The sequence below is a fragment of the Dermochelys coriacea genome, chromosome 7 (genome assembly GCF_009764565.3).
Source record: "Dermochelys coriacea isolate rDerCor1 chromosome 7, rDerCor1.pri.v4, whole genome shotgun sequence".
NCBI lineage: Eukaryota > Metazoa > Chordata > Testudines > Dermochelyidae > Dermochelys > Dermochelys coriacea.
In genome coordinates this window covers 56628846-56651033 of record NC_050074.1, presented here as the reverse complement: position 1 = coordinate 56651033, position 22188 = coordinate 56628846, and the positions used below count along the sequence as shown (strand labels likewise).

Here is a 22188-nt window from a genome sequence, read left to right as displayed (position 1 = left end):
GGTATATGATTACTTTATCCAGTGTGTGTAAGTGTGAGTGTGAGAGAGAGAGAATTTGTCTGCCACTGTTCTCACAAAACGTGTTGAGTCTTCCATGAGCCGCTGTTCTATTTATTTCCCTCCCCCCGCTCCGCTACCCACCCCCCTCTCCAGGAATCACTGCCTTGGTCACAAAGTTAAGATGCCAACCAGCTGAATTGGTCTTGTTGGCAGTCACAGAAGAGGCACCAAGAACTGAGTTGGGCAGCGATGAAACCCTCCTGTCCCAATAAGAAGCAGCCCCTTCAGCATACTGACAGGACACAGAAGGTGCTTCTACAACCGCTGCCCATCTTGCACCCATGGTGTGGATAGAGGATGTTTGTTTGCAGGCCTGTCACCTGTGACTAGCACTCAGTTAACACCACTGAAGAATCAGAAGTGAAGTCACTACCTTCCCTTGCCAAAAACTAATCACAAAGCTGCCATGACGTCAGGGAATTCTGAGTTTTGTTTAGCTGGCTCCTGGTATTCTTACAGTGAGAAAAGTCATGGCCAAAATTTTCTGAAATGACTGGTTTCTGGCTTGGGGGAATAGTAATGATTTTTTTAAATGATTGATTTCCTATTTAAATCATTAATTTTAAAAGGTACATGTTGCTAGTTTTCTCGCAGTGGGAATACCAAACTTAAACAGAATTGGTAAGCCAACAGCTCATGCTATATTTCCAGATACCTTCTGATATACTGAACTTTCATAAGTCAAGAAAGCTTGAAGTGGCTAAACGAGGTTCCATTAGGAGCGCAAGTCCCCACTGATTTCAGATCCTAAATCTCTGGAACAGGGGCTGTCTGTCTTTTTGTTCTGTGCTGGTACAGCACGTAGCACAATGGGGACCTGGGCCATGGCAGGGGCTGCAAGCTGCTACTGCAATACAAATAAATAATAAGAAGTCACCTGGGCAAAAACTGAGACTACTTTCAACTCCTAAGTGCAGGCTGTCAAAAGCACCCAGGTGTGGCGGTCATGATAACTTCGTTACGCATTGTATTTAAACGGCTTTTCATTGTCTACACTGGAGCAATTTTGTTTTGAAGTGACAGATTATATCCCATTAAACGCAATGAAAAAAAGAATATAATTGTAACCCCCAGTTCTGCAAACAATCATGTACATGGCTTAACTTTAAGCACAAGAGCAGTCACATTGAAGTCAACGGGCCTATTCATGTGAGTGAAGGTACCTACCTGCCAAAGTGCTTGCTGTGTTGGAACAAAACTGAAAGTCTCTGAACCAGCAGGATTGCAAAACTCAAAGAAACGATGCCCTACCAATAGCGGTATTTTAAAAACCAGCATTTGTCATTTAGTTACAACACTGTAATCTAAGGTTACAATAGCACAAATTTTCAGATTCATTTTTATTTATTTTTTAAAATCGATGTAAATTGAATGGAGGCTTTAAATTTAAATCAATGCTTGATATTGCCTTAATTTAGAAATCACTCCACTCCATTTTGGGTGCCAACTTTGGACCTAGTGAGCATCCCATCCACTTCTTCTGAAGTTGTGGTTTTTCAGTCCCTCTGAAAGATCAGGCCCAAGGGCATCAACTTGGCTATCAGAAAATACAAGCCATTTGAGAGACTGCCTCCCACCATCAGCTGTTTTCTATTTCCCTCTGTACAAGTTTGTTGTAATTGAAACTGACAAAGAAGTATGTTCAGACAAATGAGATCTCTGGGAATAGGTACAGACCTAATGACCCCCCCCCATCTCTTATTTGTCTCTCTGCAAGTGTGTTTCAATGTACATAGCTGCCCCCGGACCATTCTCTCCAGGCTGTTGTCAAAACAGCACAGCTTCAGAGATTCCTGATGAGCTCGGACAATTCCCACTGGAACCAACTTTTTATAATCTCTAGGAGATAGTCCCTGATTTGATCAAACCTCTGAGAGGATGGAATTGCTGCACTGAGCAATCAAGTGTGTGACTTGTTACAGGAACAATTTAAAATCCCTGAAATTTATGTAAAGCCTGGCGTCCAGAGGGATCCCAAAGCACTCTGGAATATAGAGGGATCATTCCCCACCCTTAAAATGCCACCATTTCTGAGGTGGAGCACAGCAACATTATGTAACATGCATGCTCAGTTGAAAAGGAGGTTCTTTAAAAAAGGAATCATTTATAGGTTCAGAATTCAGCTGTGCCATCAAAAGAAGAAGTTGAGGGTAGGTGGGAGGAGTCGAGGACACAGGAAAAAGTCAGGCATCGGAGGCGGCACTGGTATGTGGAGTTGAGGTGTGTGTTGGAAGTTAATAGCAGTAAACCAAGCCTCCGTGAGTCTCAGATAGGAGACTGTGGGCAGAGAGTGAAAACGCTGGCTGGACAGTATCAGTTGTTGACAAAAGCAGGAAGATAGTGGGCAGAGAGGAAGGTGGCCGTGTGTGGAGGAAGACAAGTGCTGAGAAGAGCTACCGGAGATTGTAGTTGCAGGGATCTTTAGGAAGAGCTCTTTAGGAAGATCTTTAGGGAAGAATATGGTGGAGCTAGGGCAGGTGGGAGACAGGGGAAGGAAGGCAAGGTTACTGGAGAAAGGCTGTACAGTGTCTGTGTAACACTGACAGACCCGGTCATCGGCAGGCCAGATCAAACCTGGGCCCTCTGGAGTTAAATGCATGAGTCTCTAATGCATGAGCTAAAGGCCATATGGCCCTTAGCTATGGCTGTAGAGCAGACACATTAATTTCTCTCTCTCTAAGTGGTCTTGGTGCCACTAGATGGGACAGAACACTACACCCAGAAAGCACATGGGTTACATACTTCCCCTAGCTGAGGAAGCGCATCCTGAGCATCAGAGACTTCCCAGTTGAAATCCCAGACAAGCCCCCACTTGTAACATGGACAAACCACAGTTGTCAGTGGATGGGATTGAACCGGGGACCTCTGGAACTAAATACATGAGCCTCTACTGCAGGAGTTAAAAGCCATATGGCCCTTAGCTAAGGCTGCAGAACAGACTCATTAATCTCTCTCTCTAAGTAGTCTTGGTGCCACTAGACAGGATAGAGCACCACATACCCAGGAGGTGTGTGAGTTACACCTGGATTTTCTCCAAAAATATTCAGAGATGAGGAATGAAGGAAGCAGATGAAAGAGGAGATAGGGCCAAGGCCTGGTGAAAGGGAGAAAAGGCGAAGGTAGAGGATAGATACTACTGAATCAGTGGAGGGGAGGGGGGCTGAACATAGAGAGGACTCAGCCCAACAAGTATTCTTCAGGAAATGGAACCACAGCCCAAGAGAAGCCAGTAGAAAAGAGCCTGAGCCCAGACTAAGGCAGATACAGTGCAAGATGGAAGTCCAAGTGTGGCAGGCTCATTTTACCGAGACCCTCATTGGTGCACTGTGCTGCAGGTCATTCTCATGGCTCAGTGACACTCCAGAGGCTTGGATGCTTTGGGTGGCTTAGCTCTCCAGCCAAACCAAACAGAACCCCTTCCAGGTTAGGAGAAAGAGTCCCCAAGCCAGACAGTCCCTCACCCCTGCGGGTGGGGCCTTCTGCTTGCTTACAGGGTCTAACACCCCTTCTGCCCATCTCCCTTTAGCTGTAGGAGTGGGGAGGGAGCTGAAGGAACTCTGCATGTTTTTGTTAGCAGCTGTGAGAACTGGAGGGTTCTGGAGGGAACTGGAGGGGCTGCACCTGTCTTTAAGGTAGTAAGGGCAATCCCCAAGAACCACAAGCCCGCTCAGATTGCCTCAGCATCAGGAACATTGGCTGAGACAAGATAAGACAGGATTTCAAAGACCTAGATGAGCACAATAAAATGTGGACAATCAGCATAGCATCCATAAAAGAAATAACAATTCAGGCCTCTCTAGTTCACTAGAATTGTTTGATCACAGCTACAAAGCTGGGAGGAGCTGCTAGTGCTTTGGAGAATAGAATTAAAATTCAAAGTGATCTGGACAAACTGGAGAAATGGTCTCAAGTAAATAGGATGAAATTCAATAAGGACAAATGCAAAGTACTCCACTTAGGAAGGAACAATCAGTTTCACACATACAAAATGGGAAATGACTGCCTAGGAAGGAGTACTGCAGAAAGGGATCAGGGGGTCATAGTGGATCACAAGCTAAATGAGTCAACAATGTAACACTGTTGCAAAAAAAGCAAACATCGTTCCGGGATATATTAGCAGGAATGTTGTAAGCAAGAAACAAGAAGTAATTCTTCCTCTCTATTCTGATTAGGCCTCAATCTGGAGTATTGTGTCCAGTTCTGGGCGCCACATTTCAGGAAAGAGGTGGACAAACTGAAAAACGTCCAGAGACGAGCAACAAAAATGATGAAAAGTCTAGCACAGTGGTTCTCAGGGTCCGGGGCCACTGGGGGGGCTGCAAGCAGGTTTCAAGGGGTCCGCCAAGCAGGGCTGGCATTAGACTTGCTGGGGCCCAGGGCAGAAAGCTGAAGCCCCATCACATGGGGCTGAAGCCTGGGGCCCTGAGCCCTGCCACCCCAGGCTGAAGCTGACTTAGCTTCATGGGGCCCGCTATGGCATGGGGCCCCAAGCAGTTGTCCTGCTTGCTACCCCCTAATGCTTATCCTGGCTTTTATATGCAGAAAAACAGTTGTTATGTCACAAGTGGGCCATGGAGTTTTTATAGCATGTTGGGGGCAGGGGGCTCAGAAAGAAAAAGGTTGAGAACCCCTGGTCTAGAAAACATGAAGTTATTAGGGAAGATTGAAAAAAACTGGGTTTGTTTAATCTGGAAAAGTGAAGACTGGGGGGGGGAGGACAAAACAATTTTCAAGTACATAAAACGTTGTTACAAGGAGGAGGAAGGAGAAAAATTGTTCTCTTTAACCTCTGCAGATAAGACAAGAAGCAATGGGCTTCTGAGCAATGCAGGAAGGGAGGTTTAGGTTGGACATTAAGAAAAACTTCCTAACTGTCATGGTGGTTAAGTGCTGATATAAATTGCCAAGGGAGGTTGTGGAATCTCTGTTATTGGAGATTTTTAAGAGCAGGTTGGACAAACACCTGTCAGGGATGGTCTAGATAATACTTAGTCCTGCCATGAGTGCAGGGGACTGGCATAGATGACCTTGTGAGGTCCCTTCCAGCCCTATGATTCTATGAAAACAGTGGTGAAGGAGAGCCACCTGACCATATATTTGGGATTTGTTAAAGCTTCTGAATGGTTTGATCTTGCAGGGCATTTCCTCATAGTCCTAGTCCTTTCGCCTGACTGGAGGCTATGGAAACAGAGCTATTAGGCAGAGTGAAAACAGAGTGAGTTACTCAGTTACTGGATTAACTGCTGATGGAGCAGCCAGCTGGGGGAACTTTGGATATGAACTATTCACCTGTTTTTTCATTCAGAAAACTCTGACCCTTGCCTTACTAACTTCCCCTCCAAGCAATTGGGCAACACTGAGGGGGTTATACTGAGATACGGAGTTCCCCGTCACTGATACCTGAACATGCATGCAGCAGAGCACAGTCCACTCTACTATTCCTGGCAGTACAAAGACCCAAAGGGACAGGCAGAGTTGGCCTCATTACACTGTCCAGGCACCTGAAGAGTGACCCGACTCCCCCCGACACACACACCACCATCTATATTTGCAAAATGAGTATAATTATAAGTGAAAACATCCAGATAAGAGAGACCACAACTGAGAGGGTCTGATCCCTTGATCAGTAAGGGAATACCTGAATTGAGCTTCTCTGTCAGCAATTATTGTATTCAACAACTCACAGGTGAAACACTAATCTTGATCTTGGTAAGGAAGGACCCTTTCTGCTCCCCTTCAAATAAACTACCCCAAAACCAGGCCTGACTGCTTCTGAAGTACCCATGAGAACAGCAGCCAGGCAAGAACCATGGTCCTACAAACCCCACTGCATTTCCCTTTGAAGGCTAGGTATCCAGGCAGTGCTAGTAGCTGAATGTCTCAGAGAACAACTCCATACAGTGTCTCTTCCATCCCAGTCAAGCCCTCCGCAATCAGCTTCACAGCCAGCTGGGCTGTTTAATATCAGTGTGCATCTGTAGCTCCCAGTCAAAAACACAAGAAAAACTTGGTTTGGCCACCTGCTATCCTAACTGTTTACTAGAAATATAAGCCAATGGGAAGCATCGAGTTATTTTAATATACTGAATATTGTTACGCACAGAACATACATCCGGTCTGTCATCCATTTCCTCCTGACTACACTGATTTTATCTGCATGGAGCTGACAGCTGTGGTTTCTTAGTACTTAGAAGTTAGGCATGTGAGCTGACTAAAAGAGTCTGCAACTTGTCCTGAGTACTTCAGCCTCTGGATATTAATAGGGTTCACAGGACTTAGCATTAACCAGCCCGACAGGCTGAGTAATGAATCTGCTAAGCTTGCGCCCTTATGAGTGATTAAAGAGCAGCCGAATTTAGTGTCAATACACCAAGGATGAGTGTGAAAGCCTACATATGGACCGGCACCTCCACTTGGACACTGAGTTCAGATCTAACTGGGCAAACTCAGCTGTATTGCCAAAAACTTGGTAAAATCCTAGAAGTGACAAGGAACTTTGGCAGAATTATAGCTGGAAAAGCGAGGCCCTGTCCTCCGTTGTACTCGCATCCAGGATCCTGCTGCCTTACACAAGGGATATGAGCTTGGTTTAGGCTCACCGCAAGTTCCTGCACTGTCAGGGGAAGTGGAAGCAGGTGCAATTGACCTCAAGTGGTGGGATAAGAAGGCACCATGTAACAAGAGGAGCAACTCTGAAGAGAGAAAACAGTAACACAGGGCAGACTAGTTAGCGTGACAGGGAGGTTGTGGAAGAGTTAAGAAACCCTCCCACACATCCCTCCCCCCTCACAAATACATACACACGCACAAATGTACATCTGTATTGGGAGAAGATAATTTTTATCTTATAGGTGAGATAGACGGTTACCCACTGCTGGTTAATAAATACTTTGCGAGTTTCAGATTAAACATGCTGTCCAAGTGCAAAGCCCTCTGCAAACATTTCATTAATCCCTGTGAGGTAGCATTTCGCAGGTGGAAAAACTAGGCACAGAGGTAGTATCTCCAATAGACCTTTCTTAAATTTCCTAACACTGCTCTCACCACTGAAACGCCACAACTTGTGGCTAGAGTAGGAGCTCTAGCATAGGCCATGCCATCAGCACTTTAGCTTCTATCACGCAGAGTACGAGTATAACAGCTAAACACACCACTGGCATGCTCTATGCTCATGCTCCCAGAGCGGTTGCAACAGCGAGACATTTTTAAGAAAGAATCTAGTGTAGACACCGCTAGAGATAGAATTTCAAAGCCTCAATACCTCAATGTAAGAGGTCCTTACTTGGCAGCCATGGGATACCTTAGCTCCCTAGTGCTCCTGTAGCTAGGCTCTTTGATGTGGTTCAGACCTCCAGGCAAGCCACAGGTCCCCCTATTCAGGGCAAACAGGAGTTCAAACTCAGACCATGTCCTGGGCCTTCAGACCACTGCCTTCACCCCCATCAATGCAGGGCTGGCACCAGTTTGCCCTCCTGAGGTTAGTTCAATAGCTGTTTCTCCCATAACCTGTCCATTCATATAAGGAAGGAAGGGGGCTGGCTTGCCCCCTGGAAGCCCCAGACCTCGAGGTAGAAGCTAGTGCTCCATCTGTATTCCCTTCCCCAGCCCTTGTGCACCCTGTGCCCACAATCACCTGCTATACCCTGCCTCTCTCCAGGCCTCATCCAAGGCCCTCCTGGACAGTTTCCCAGCCTTGGAGAGCCTACACCAGGTCCTGTCTCATCCCAGTCTCTTCAAATTCGGAGGGAAGTCTGTTCCTTATGTTCTTTGGCATTCCTTCCGAGAATGCTTTAGCATGGTTCCTGAACTACAACTCCCCTCAGTCAGGAACAGCAGAAGCTCTCTAAAAGTGGGGGGGCCACTGGTGCCCGAACCATGGCCCCTCCCCCCACGCCACCCCTTCCCCCCCGAGGCTCTTCCCCCACACCATTCCCTTTCCCTCAAGTCCCCCAATGCCACCCATTCCCCCAAGGCCCTGCTCCTGTGCCACTTCTTCCACACAAGACCCCGCTCACTCCTCTCCGCCCCCTCTTCCCCCTCGCTTACCCTTCCAGCCTGTAAAAACTGGGAGGGCATAGCCTGTCCACTTTTAAAAGTGATAAGGCCAGGGCCTCCTGCCCCCCCCACATTTGGGTGCCCCTGCCCTCAGTTCCACCATAGTTTCCCCACCATCCCCCCAGAATGCCTTTGTGTGAGGATGAACTGTCTCCCTACAGGGGTTCTGTACCCCTGTTACACTAAAGTCTCATGGCACTGAGCTCCCATTGACTTGTGGTCTGACCAAGCTCACACAGTGCAAGGGAAGCAAAGGCGAAGTGTCTGTGGTGGAGACAACTGCCTCGTACTGCAGAATTCCATCTTCAGGGTCAGCACCTTTGACCAGCCCAAACTTCACTTTACATGAAAAGGAACAAGACAAATCTGTGTTTGTTCAGTCTGCGTTTGTTCCATGTATGGGAACAATCCTAATATCACCCCCAATAACTGTGTCAGTGACCGCAGGAACGGCCACTCTGATCAGCCCCCTCCTCTTCTCATCTTCAACCAGCCTCGCCCTCACTTTCCCCAGCAAACCATTTGTTACATTCATGTGGGTACTACCCACAATGAGCCCAGCTCTTCCGGGCAGCGTGAGGACTTCCTATTTGTTCTATAAAGATGACTTTGAATGGTTTATAACAGGCTAGGCCACACTCCCTTTCAGGCCAGCAAGCTGGGCCTATTAAGTTTAGGGTGACCAGATGTCCCAATTTTGTAGGGACAGATCCCGATATTTTGGGCTGTGTCTTATATAGGCGCCTATTACCCCCACCCTCTGTCCTGATTTTTCACACTTGCTGTCTGGTCACCCTAATTAAGTTTAGCTTTTCTTTGGTTTTGCTTTCATTTCATGTCTCATAGAACTTGTGTTTCCTTTTGGACCGAGATGGCCACCAGGTTGCTAACAGGTCTGTTGACAGAACCAACCTCTGCTCCATTCTTCTTTGTAAGTAGTTGTAAAGCTCAACTGTGTTTAACTTTGTAAATAAGCACCTAGTTATTCAGGCAGTAGGTGCTCTAGAAATCAACATACACCGTATTGCAGTTTATATATGGAGCACTTTTGATCCCAAAATAAGGAGAGTCTTTTCCTTTGTTATATTTTTGGCCCTATGGAAATATCACTGAAAGGAAAGGATGGTCTTCTCAGCAGACTGCAAGAGATTTTCATGACCTTCTGCAGTCCATTAAAAATTAATCCAAGTGAATAACCTACTGGGTTCACTCTTCCAGGTGTGGACATTCCCCAGACTCTGCTTTCAAGATACTTTTTAGTTTTATCGCTGAACAAAAAAGCAGAGGGACAGAGCTTGGTCACTGAACAAGAGAGGCTGTTTGCACTGTAATGACAAGGAATTCCATGTTACTTTCATAATACTGGTAAGCAGAGATAGGAAGAGAGTGGGAGTTTGCAGACCAGAAATGCAGCATGCATTTCCGAGACCAGTGAGATCAACAAAAACCCAGCCAGAAAAGCCAGGAGGTATACGGATCGGAGAAGAGAAAGCGAGGAGGAAAACATGGACTGAAATAAAGGGAAGCAGAAGACACAGTGGTAAAATGAGCAGCCACAGGTGGAAGGGGAAGCAGCAGAGACCAGAAGAGCTTTGAGTAGTGGCTTTTGGGTTCAGACAGATATGAATTAATAGCCTTCAGTTCACGAGTCAGAATATAGTCCCCTTTTTAAGGACAATCACTGAAATTTAGCATGGACTAAAAGGCAAATTAATTCATGTTGTGATAGTGCCCAAAGGCAAGATCCCATTGAGCATAGCGCTGAACACACATACACCCCGTCATGGATCCACACCTGGCCTCTGACCTTCATTCAGGCTCTCTGGGAATGTATAGGCCCTAAGTCTCCACTTTTAGGAAGGGGGAGCGGTGCGGCTCCGCTGCTTTGACATTAAGGGCACAGCTTTGGCACCACTGTCCCTCATCGCGGCTCTTCCAGCAAGTCCAAAAGAACCTAGTAGGAGACTCAGCCCTCCCCAGAGCCATACAACCAGTAGATGTTTTGCAGCGACACAGGACAGCCTTTTCCAAACAAGCCAGTATTAAGCACTCAACTGGAATTCATTATTAAAGGATCCTTAGGTTAGAATGGAGAAAGCAAAGCTCACATGTAAGTTCATGCTACCGCCTCACCTGCTTCTGCCCCAAAACCAGCCTTCCAAATCTCCCCCGCTGCACTGGCCTGCTGACTTCTCATGACCACCCTCCCCGCAGCATATTCGTTCTTCGTGTCAAGTTGCACTCAGGCTGATTCTGCCAGGCATTAAAAGTTAATGACCCGTCGTTGGTCTTCCCTTGTCTGTCCAAGGCAACTCCTTTTGCGTGTGGACAGTTCTTGAGAGTTCACACCACCCCAGAAAATGCCTTCATAGAATCATGGGGTTGGAAGGGACCTCAGGAGGTCATGTAGTCCAATCCCCAGCTCAAAGCAGGACCAATCCCCAATTTTTGCCCTAGATGGTCCCCTCAAGGATTGAACTCACAACCCTGGGTTTAGCAGGCCAATGCTCAAACCACTGAGCTATCCCTCCCCCTTGGATACATGAGGGTACCCCATCTCTAAGCCCTTCATTATTGGTATTTATCAAGTTTCCACCCAAAAAAATCCTGGTTTTACCAATTTTCACCTAATTTTGGCTTTTTTTGGACCCGGGAATTTTTCACAAGGGAAGCAGATGGGGCTGCAATGAAAGGCTGAGGGCAGGAGGGAGCTCTGTTTGGTAGGGAGGCCATTGTTCAAGGGTCGCAGCCTTCTACTCCCCTCCTGAGCTCATCCCTTCAGCATGGCCCTCTCCACTTCCTCCACAAAGTGGGGGAGCAAAAGAGGCAGGGGGGCAGGTCCCAGCCACCAAGGTCCCCTGACTGCTGCTGCAGAGAGTAAAATGCTTCCTCAACTGCCATGTGGGGAGTATCACCCATCCCCCTCCCCATGAGTACTGGGCACCCTTCCCCTATCATCCACTCTTTTTCCCAATTTTCTCCCATTTTTAATTTTTTTTTATAAAACTCAATGAAGTCCTGAGAAATTTAAAAAAAACAAAAACAAAACTATGGGCCTTACCCATCCCTTACTCCCCTTACCCAAAAGCAGGAATTAACATCTTCAGACCTAGCAAGTCACATAGGCACCGACTCCATGGGTGCTCCCAGGCTCCCACTAGCTCAGCGCCCACCAGCCACAGCTGTTTGGCAGGGCTGCCGATCAGCTGTTTGGAAGCTGGGGGAGGTGCTTGCGGGAGGGTGGAGAGCAGTGACTGGTGGGCAAGCAGGGGCCTCAGGAGAGGGGTTGGAGCAGGGACGGGGTGGGGGTGGAGCACCCCGGGGAAAAATAAAAGTCGGCATCTATGGCAGGTCAGCACACAAAGTGAGTGCGTAAACCGAGTCATGCATTTGCCCCAAAATACAGGCCTCTCCCACACCTTCTCCACACAGCTAGTCTAAACATGCACCGGTTTCTGCTTATAAACCAAATAAAGGGGAATTGAGAGGACAAGTTAACCCCATCAGGACTGTTTTACTGTTTATCGAGTAGTTGTTGGCAGCACACCCACAGTGGCTGCTGAGGGATTTGTAGACCTGTCACAGCCCACACACCAAGCCAGTATCTGCACAGAAGGCTTGGTAAGGATGGCAGAGTGCTTGAGGAGAGAGTCCTCTCTGCACAAACAATGGACCAATGTGGGGGAGCTGGATTAAGCCCGTGACTGAATTCTATTCACAGACCTCGCCAGAGCTTTCCCCACTGCCAGTCTTTCACTGCAGCGGGGAAAGGCTCTGGCCACAGGGAAACAGCAAGGCACTACACTGCTAAAAATAGCAGTGTAGATGGGGGAAGGCCTAGCTTGGGAGCGTAGTGAGCCATGTAGGTATATAACCTCTGGTTCTGGTGTATCTGTACTCTACCCACCTACACCATGCCTCACCGACTGCACTGCTTTTTATACCCATGCTAGCTGGGCGTGCAGTGTCTGTACTCTATGCATCACCGGAAGTGAAGATATAGCCAAAGAAGTGCAGCAGGTTTCCTAACAAAGCACAGGAATATTGACAGCCCCTTCCTCTGGAAAAGCACGCTGAATGAAAAGGAAATTGAGAACATTGCTATTTTCCAAAATCCTTATGAAGTTGCAGTTCTCACTGGTAATTTAGCAGTATTGGAACAAATTGATGACTTAGACAGTAATAAGTCACTGGGACCAGATGGTATTTACCCAAGAGTTCTGAAAGAACTCAAATATGAAATTGCAGAATTACTAACAGTGGTATAAAAGAAAAGGAGTACCTATGGCACCTTAGAGACTAACAAATTTATTTGAACATAAGCTTTTGTGAGCTACAGCTCACTTCATCGGATGCATTCGGTGGAAAATACAGTGGGGAGACCGAATGCATCTGATGAAGTGAGCTGTAGCTCACGAAAGCTTATGCTCAAATAAATTTGTTAGTCTCTAAGGTGCCACAAGTACTCCTTTTCTTTTTTGCGAATACAGACTAACACGGCTGCTACTCTGAAACTTAACAGTGGTATGTAACCTCTCATTTAAATCAGCCTCTGTGCCAGATGACTGGAGCATAGCTAATGTGATGCCAAGTTTTTAACCAGGGTCTAGAGGTGATCCTGGCAACAACAGGTAAGCCTAATGTCACTACCAAGCAAATTGGCAGAAACTGTAGTGAAGAACAGAATTAGACACGTAGATGAACATGGTATGTTGGGGAAGAGTCAATACAGCTTTTGTAAAGGGAAATCAAGCCTCACCAATCTATTAGAATTCTTTCAGTGTGTCAACAAGCATGTGGACAAAGGTGATCCAGTGGATATAGTGTACCTGGACTTTCAGAAAGCCTTTGACAAAGTCCCACACCAAATATTCTTAAGTAAAGTAAGCTGTCATGGGATAAGTGGGAAAGTCCTCTTGTGGACCAGTAACTGGTTAAAAAATAGGAAGCAAAGGATAGGAATAAATGGCCAGTTTTCAGACTGGAGAGAGGTAAATAGTGGTGTCCCCGCCGGGGTCTGTACAGGGACCAGTCCTATTCGACATATTCATAAATGATCTGGAAAAAGGGGTAAACAGTGAGGTGGCAAAGATTGTAGAGGATACAAAATTACTCAAGATAGTTAAGTCCAAAGCTGACTGAGATTTGCAAAGGCATCTCACAAAACTGGGTGACGGGGCAATAAAATGGCAGATGAAATTCAATATTGATAAGTGCAAAGTAATGCACATTGGAAAACATAATCCTAACTTTACATATAAAATGATGGGGTCTAAATTAGCTGTTATCACTCAAGAAAGAGATCTTCAGATAGTTCTCTGAAAACATCAGCTCAATGTGCAGTGGCAGTTAAAAAAAGCGAACATGTTAGGAACCATTAGGAAAGGGATAGATAATAAGACAGAAAATATCACAAAGCCACTATATAAACCCATGGTTTGCCTACACCTTGAATACCGCATGCACAGTTCTGGTCACCCATCTCAAAAAAGATATATTAGAATTGGAAAAAGTACAGAGAAGGGCAACAAAAATTATTAGGGGGATGGAACAGCTTCCATACAAGAAGAGATTAAAAAGACTGGGTGTTCATCTTAGAAAAGCGATGGCTGAGGAGGGATATGATAGAGGTCTATAAAATCATGACTGGTGTGGAGAAAGTGAATAAGGAATTATTATTTACTCCTTCACATAACACAAACACCAGGGGTCACCCAATGAAATTAATAGGCAGCAGGTTTAAAATAAACAAAAGGAAGTACTTCTTCACACAACGCACAGTCAACCTGTGGAACTTGTTGCCAGGGGATGTTGTGAAGGCCAAAGCATAACTAAGTTCAAAACAGAATTAAAGAAGTTCATGGAGGGTAGGTCCATCAAGGCCTATTAGCCAAGGTGGTCAGGGATGTAACCCCATGCTCTAGGTATCCCTAAACCTCTGACTGCTAGAAACTGGGACTGGTTGACAGGGAATGGATCACTCGATAATTGCTGTTCTGCTAATTCCCTCTGAAGTATCTGGACCTGGTCACTATCAGAAGACAGGAAACCGGGATAGACTGACAGTTGGTCTGACCCATTATGTCCATGTTCTTAGTCCTGCTCTCGGAGTAGGGCCACTGGCATCATTTCAAAGACACCAGCAGTGCAACAGCCTGCCTGAATCCAGCAGGGGCTTCCCTCCAAACCCAACCAAGGTGCACAAGCAAGGGGGCCTCCTCCTCCAGACATGACTCCAAGATCGTTTATTAAATACTGCTCTTTACAAACATAGCCACACATTGCCCTTGGCAATCCTGGAGAGCTAGCCTCTCCTGCCGCCAGGTAAACACATGTACAGCCCAGATAGGGCTATCCCTATTCATCCATTATTTGCCTAGAGAGAATCCTGCTTCACCTGACATTCAGTTATCCTTACTGCTCCTTTTGGGCAGAGGCCTAGTGTGCCGATCTGGGACAAGGTGCAGTAGCCACATCTGAATACCAGCAGACAGGGAGTTCACTCCCGTGTGTACATCTGTGAGAGCTGAAGAACCAGTAAGGCCCTCAAAGGAAAGCTGAGGCAGAAGTACAGCTCCCTAAATAAGTGCTTCCAGGGAGGACACAGCTGCAATAGGGCTGAGTTGTAGTCTGCAGTTGGCTTTGTCTCTTTGTTTATATCAGAATCTTGTTATGAACCATGTGCCCCAAACTTCAAGAGTGAAGGGACAGATGGTTCACTCTGTCTGCCTCACTTAACCAAGAGCAGGCAACACATCAAAAAACACATGCCCGCCTGGGGATTTTTCCCAGTGCTGAAAATCAAGTTATAACCGTCACTGATTCAGGGCTTCCTGTTGAGTAACTATGTACAATAAAGGAACATTCAATGCACAGATTAGTTCTTTCCCATCTGTTTAAGATGTAAGCTCTTTGGAGCAAGGGATGTCATCTTATTTGTTATAATGTTAGTACTACAGAAGAGTTTCCAGACCACTCCAAAAACTCCATTAACCAGGAGCTGTGGGTGAAAGTATTTATCAGATGCTCTTGAAAATCTTGTCACTAAGTGGTAAGGCCCCGTGAGGCTGCAAGCAGAATTCAAATGGTTGCAGCAAAATGGACTTTCTTCAACAAATAGGTCTCACCATCTCCTGCATCTTTGCGTGAAGACAGAGTTCAGGATCTATCCAACCCTGGTACTACCTGTCCTGCTATATGGGTATGAGGGTGTATTCCCCACACTGGTCCTGAGAGGGTATATTAGGCCCAATTAACCTGTAAGGGACACCTGGAGGAGGAGCTAGGGAACAGGAATTGATTAATCTGACATGAGGCTCAGCTGGGCGGGAACAGGAGGCTTCAGGACAGTAGTCTGGGAGAAGGGAGGTATGTTGGGACCATAGAAGGTAGTCCACAGTTACTCCATGGGAGGAAGGAATTGGGAGACTGACAAACCCAGAGAGGGGGGAAGTGAGGAACGTAGGAGAAGGCTCAGGGGAAAAGGAACAAGGAATAGGAAGGAGTGCAGATCTTGGCTGCTGATTAGGTCCCCTGTGCTGGAACGGGGAGTAGATGGTGGGCCTGGGTTTCCAGGGCTGTCAATCCAGCACTTCTTACCAGTAATAAATTTAAATAATTGAGGGGTGGGATAATGCTGCTCCTTAGTTTCATTCTCCCTTTGTCTGCCTTGGAATTCCCTTCTGGAGGGTCCCCAAGCTTGCCTGATTGTTGACATTAATGCCTGGGGTCATCAACACCATGAAAAATCATAGTCAGATTCTGACTTCCTAACAGCTTTTGAAGAGTGGGGTGGGTCTGATCCATATGGTGGGTTACTTGTGACCCATGAAACAAACTATTGTAGCAAATGCCTTGGGAGATTAGCAACAAGCACTAACGGCACAAACTCAGTATATAGTTGCATGTCATTGTTGCAAGAGGCCTAGGATGCACAGTGTGGCAGGATTCTTCCAGGTTATGTAACACCGCAATAATTGCTGTTTATTTCTACATAATCTACAGCATAGGTACCAGTTTCATGCTTTAAGTATAAACTTACCATGAGCGGGGCTGATCAGGAGGCCCACTTCCTACACAGTCAGCTTAATGCATTTTGGGGTTTTGATAGTCCAGTAGGTACAGAAGAGCTCTCCACATGATCGGTCAAGTCCCAGCGTTCTATTCCTGCCTCTCTGCCAGTAACCATGAGCTTCGGCAAATCATGTAGCTCAAACGTCTCAAAGTTGGGTGCCTAAAGCCTGGCACATATTAGGCATCAAGTATGGCATGAATGGCTCTATTCATTTCCCATACTCCAAACGAAGCTACGAATAGTCTGTCTTGTGAGGATGTCAGCACTGAGATCTTTAGTTGCAGGGCACTCTGAAGATTCAGTGTCTCTCTGAAATCTCCCATTGGCTAATGGACTCCTTCTGAAACACTGTCGGTATTTACTCTTCTGATCATTCCTTCAGGCTGACTCTGTATATTGCACTTTGACTCACTCAAGATCACCAGCCTTACTTTGCAACATCTTAATGAGATGTGCCCGGAAGAGCTAAAGGTATATAAAGCACTTTCTTTCAGGTTCAGATGCATTTCTAATTGTCCTAAAAAAGAGAAGCAGAGTCCAAGATAGCCTCGATGACTGGACTGTGGCTTTTGTGGATGAGATTTTTAAAAAAGCAATAGTTTACCCAAATTAAATATTTTAAAATGCAAATCTTCACTGCTGCGAACCACAGCAGCCACAACATCATAACAGAGCCAAAGATGTACAGAGTAGATCTTATTGCCTGCTGCAAAACTTTGTACAGGTGCGCCTCTTCATATTTGGTGTTGAGCTCTCCACCGGACAGTGAATTTGGTAGCGTGGCTCTTTGCAGCAGTAGCTGCTTCATGTTTGTCAAGCAGGAAGGAATCTTACTATGTCCAGTGTTATGGCTGGATTGTGCCAGCTTCTGACAGCCCAAGCACTGGCCATGGCTGGAGATGGAACATCAGAAATGACAGATCCATGATGTGTTCTGGCATGACCGTTCCTTTGCTCAAGGAGAAGGATGAAGAATCGTGGAGCCATGAAGCAAAAAATTGCTTTCTTACTCTTAATATATGAAAATGGTGCTTTGGTACCTGTGATGCTATTATAGCAGGGGTGGGCAAACTTTTTGGCCCAAGGGCCACATCTGGGTATGGAAATTGTATGGTGGGCCATGAATGCTCACAAAATTGAGAGTTGGGGTGCGGGAATGGGGGAGGGCTCTGGCTGGGGGTGCAGGCTCTGGGGTAGGGACAGAAATGAGGAGTTCAGGGTGTGGGAGGGTGCTCTGGGCTGGGTCCGAGGGGTTCAGAGGGCGGGAGGGGGATCAGGACTGAGGCAGGGGGGCTGGGTCGCAGGAGGCGGTCAGGGTGCAGGCTCTGGGTGGTGTTTACCTCAAACAGCGGAGGCGTGGCCAGGCAGCTCTGCCCGCTGCCCTGTCTGCAGGCGCCACCCTGCAGCTCCCATTGGCCGCGGTTCCCGGTCAATGGGAGCTGCGAGGCACATGCCTGGTGTGGAGACAGCGTGCTAAGCCCCCTGGCTGCCCCTATGCATAGGAGCCGGAGGGGGAACATGCTGCTGCTTCTGGGATCTGCGTGGAGTGGGGCAAGCCCCGGACCCCGCTCCCCAGTGGGAGCTCAAGGGCCAGATTAAAATGCCTGGAGGGCCGGATGTGGCCCCCGGGCCATAGTTTGCCCACCCCATACTATAGAGTGAATATCTGGGAGGGGGCAGCCAGCAGCAGCAGTGACTCACCAGAGCCCAACACAAGCATCTCTAACTTAACATGGCCCCAGAGATCCATCCAGCCCTATGGAAGTTTCAAAGTTTCCCTTGCCCTGCTGGGTCTTAGCATCACCCTTGCTCCCTTGCTGACTTCCTGGAGTCTTCATACACTGGCTTCCCCTAATTCCTACATGTTCCTGTTGAGGCTGACCGCAAGTTACCTTGGCCTGTTGTTACAGAATGGTTCGGGGGGAGCTAGTAGTGAATTGGCCTTGACCAGCCAGGCTAGCTTGCAGCCACTCGACTCGATAAACAAAAAAAGAGACAATGAGGGTTAAGTGTGGGAATAGAAAACGGTAGTGTTTCCTGCCAGAGCCTGCTTGTGGATGTACACACTCCCCCTTAGAAAAAGATGATGATAAAAAATGGCTATGTGGATTACTTTAGATGAACAGTCTCACCTGTGGACCCTGGCCTTGTGGATGCCCAGGAATTCCCCAGGCTGGAGCAGCGCTCAACCCTCAAGGACAAGGCTGGAGGGTCTGGGACTGTCAGTAGAAGAAGGGGTGTAAGCATTGATTCTTGCTTGCTTGCTTGGTTACTGGAAAGCACATATTTAGTAACACGTGAAGGCTGGGAAGCTTATTATAGTTTGGCAATAAAACCGGTTATACTTATGCACCTGGTGTGGCTTCACTGAGTGTATCCGAGCTCCCCCCTCCCCACACCTGCCCCGCTTTGGCTCGACAGTTCCCAGTGTAGATTTCACTCCAAATAGGCATCCTTATACTCTTTAAAATCCTCAAGAGCTACTGTTCCTCTTAGAAGATCCCCAGAAACTGAGGGCCAGATACTGACTTGTGCACTAAGCCTATGATTCTTGCTAAGCTCTGCAGACAGTCATTTGGACTTTAGGGAGGCATGAAAGTAGGCAAATCAGGGACAGGAAGGCAGCAATCAAGGTATTGAGCTAATGGGAGCAAAGGAACATGGGAACTTAAGCTGGCTGGGGAGCCAGGGACCCTAAGGAGTTCCTAGAGACCATGTAGTGTCTGCTCGACATTTTGTGGCTCTCACTGCCCTGAGGAGCAACCTGTCTTGCACAGTTCCATTGTTATATGGAAATACGCTGTCCGAGTTCTTAGACTGGCCTTATTACCAGGGTATCGGAGTGGCAATTCTCATGTTAATTTTCTTTGCTACATTGTGTTGACCTGCAAGATACACTTTTTTGCCCTGGCCCTGGGAATAGAAAGTGGTGATGTTTGAGGCAATTTTGGGGTCCTATGGGAATTTGCTCCATGGCGTAGGAGCTGTGCAGGGTAGCCTGCTCCCAAAGCTTGCAGGTAGGTAAACCCGAAACTCCTACAGAACTTCATTAAGCAGGAGTTGAGATTGGGTGAACATATTAGAAAGAAGAAAAGGAGTACTTGTGGCACCTTAGAGACTAACAAATTTATTTGAGCATAAGCTTTCGTGAGCTACAGCTCACTTCATCGGATGCAAAGCTTATGCTCAAATAAATTTGTTAGTCTCTAAGATGCCACAAGAACTCCTTTTCTTTTTGCGGATACAGACTAACATGGCTGCTACTCTGAAACCTGTCGTATTAGAAAGAGAAGGATAAACATTCTTTACAAGCAGCGTGGTTATAAATAGCAGATATTAGAAACCCAGGAACTTCAGAGTTCTGTACAGCAAGTGATGGGGGTTATATAAAGATAAAATGTACAGTTAATGCACACAAAGAACATTAATTATGCCCCACAGAGACATCCGGAGAAACAGACTAACACCTTATCCATCTGTAACAAATGGGTTTCTTCCAGCAATGACCACAAACTAAGATCTCCTCTTAGACATACAAGTCCATAGAGGCACTTCATAGATTCCTGACTTACACAAACTAAAAGAAAAGGAGTACTTGTGGCACCTTAGAGACTAACAAATTTATTAGAGCATAAGCTTTCGTGAGCTACAGCTAGCTCACTTATCCGATGAAGTGAGCTGTAGCTCACGAAAGCTTATGCTCTAATAAATTTGTTAGTCTCTAAGGTGCCACAAGTACTCCTTTTCTTTTTGCGAATACAGACTAACACGGCTGCTACTCTGAAACAAACTAAAAGCAATCCTTGACCACTTCTCACTGATTCAGCAAGCCACCAGCTATACGAGTGTCAGACAGCACTAGTGTCTCCTTGTACAAACTTTTTGAACTCAGATAATGAAATTATAGCACATATTTGAAAAGGGCAAAGGCTAGTGTGGTGAGAAAGCATAAACCTATAATTGGCTTCATCCCTATCCCTAACAAGAAGTGTGCACTGCAGAGAACTATTCTCGATAGTACACAAACTGGTGTCTTTAAATACAGGCTGTGCACAGCCGTAAACTGCAGACTCTTGTATGAAAAGACTAAGCAAAGTGGCCAGTGACAGTCATTGCACCAGTACAGTGGCTTTATCCAATGTAGGATAGCCACCGGCCGTGGATTTCTGGAAGCTCTTAGGAAAAAAGGTTTATTTCAAAATTAGCATGCTTTACACAGTAGATATGAAGGGAAGATTGCAGCTGGCATCACAACAGGGGCAGCGCTAAGGTTGTTTGAGAGACGTTAACTGTGCATCTCCACTTCCAAATAACGGGATTTCCTACGTTTCATTTTTAGCTTTGAGTTTCTTAGGTTTGTAATGACTATTTTATGTCTACATTCCTGTAGAGTTTTTTTGGGTCAAATTTTCAAAAGTCACATAGGACCTTAATTCCCACTGACTTTCTGTGGTGCACCAACACCACCATAATCCTCAAATATACACAGTCTACTGAGGAGCATTGCACCAGCAGGGAGACCATAGTTGATGGTAGAGAGACAAGATGGGTGGGTAATATCTTTTAGTGGTATTCTATAGTGAAGTTCCCAGATCTGGCTCAATCCTGCAAATCCACAAATCTTTGGGATGGCCCCCCAGGCTCTGCCAGGTAGAAGCCGGGTGTGCACCCCTTTGTGCGTCAATGCAGAGTTTGAAGGCATGGCGTTCTGGGGTATTTGGTCCCTCCTGGGGATGTGGCTGAAGAGCATGCAATGCCACTTTTGAATATGATAAGCGATTGATTGAAGTCCCCACCTCTGCAAGACTGTGACATTTTGCATAAAGTCAAACTGCTTTATGCTCAGAATTTGGTGCTAACAGTGCCTATGGAATGTCTCTAGCCACTCCAAGTCTGCCAGGTTTCTGACCCATTGTAACGGAATCCAGTCACTGCAGATGGCACCTCCTCCTGGTCACTCTGGGGATTAGCTCTGGTCAAGCATTGCACCTTCCTCTGGCGATGTCTCTCCCATCATCCTCTCACCCTGTGGACTACTCTTGCTCCAGGAACCGCAGCCTCCTCTTCATGACTCGACCCTCCAGCCAGGCCACTGGGTGGTTCCTCCTTGCAGGCTATCTCAAAGTCCCACTGTACAAAATGGCAGTCTTCCCTTCACTGCTCTGACCGTGCCACTCCTCCAGTGGCTGATAGGGTTCCTCCATCCAGACCAAACATGGCATGGGCAGCAGCAGGGCAACCTTCCTTTGGCACTCATCCAGGCCAGAAGACTGGACTATGGAAACTGAATTTTCAGTCGGGCCAATGCAAGGCCAGTTAGTGCTGGGTGAGATGGCAGCTCAGCTAATGGACTGTTTCAGTAAAGTCACCTAGATCTGTATGATGCCTTTGATTTAACTGACCAGTAGAAAAGTGGGAGTGGAGTTGCTCTTAAATCCCACTCCGATGGGGACAAGCTGGAAGGTGGCATGAACAGGAGGGACAGAAGAAGCCTTTAAAGAAGCTTTACTGAGGGTGCAGAAACAAACCATTCCAATGTGCAGAAACAATAGCAAATAGGGCAGGCGACCAGCTTGGCTTATCACAGAAATTTCGGTGAGCTTAAACACAAAAAGGCAGCTTACAAGAAGTGGAAACTTGGACAGATGATTAGGGAGGAGTATAAAAATATTGCTTGAGCATGCAGGGGTGTAATCAGGAAGGCCAAAGCACAATTGGAGTTGCAGCTAGCAAGGGATGTGAAGGGTAACAAGAAGGGTTCCTACAGGTATGTTAGCAGGGAAAGTGTGGGATCGGTACTGAATGGAGGAGGCAAGCTAGTGACAGATGATGTGGAAAAAACTGAAGTACTCAATGCTTTTTTTTGCCTTGGTCTTCACAGACAAGGTCAGCTCCCAGACTGCTGCACTGGGCAGCACAGTATGGGGAGGAGGTGAGCAGCCCTCAGTGGTGAAAATAGATTAAGGACTGTTTAGAAAAGCTGACATGCACGAGTCCTT

The 22188-nt window shown here is 46.7% G+C and overlaps 1 protein-coding gene across 5 annotated transcripts in view; it reads right to left on the bottom strand.

Moving 5' to 3' along the window:
• The window catches only part of PIK3AP1 (phosphoinositide-3-kinase adaptor protein 1), an 88581-nt gene that overhangs the window by 47672 nt on the left and 18721 nt on the right, over positions 1-22188 (bottom strand). The window contains exon 1 of one of the 5 annotated variants that reach the window (XM_043518548.1): positions 716-721. The exons of the other annotated variants lie outside the window; for them this stretch is intronic. The gene's annotated coding sequence lies outside the window, so the exon portion shown is untranslated. Of the gene's footprint in view, positions 1-715; positions 722-22188 lie in introns of those variants that run through there. 5 annotated transcript variants of the gene reach the window in all.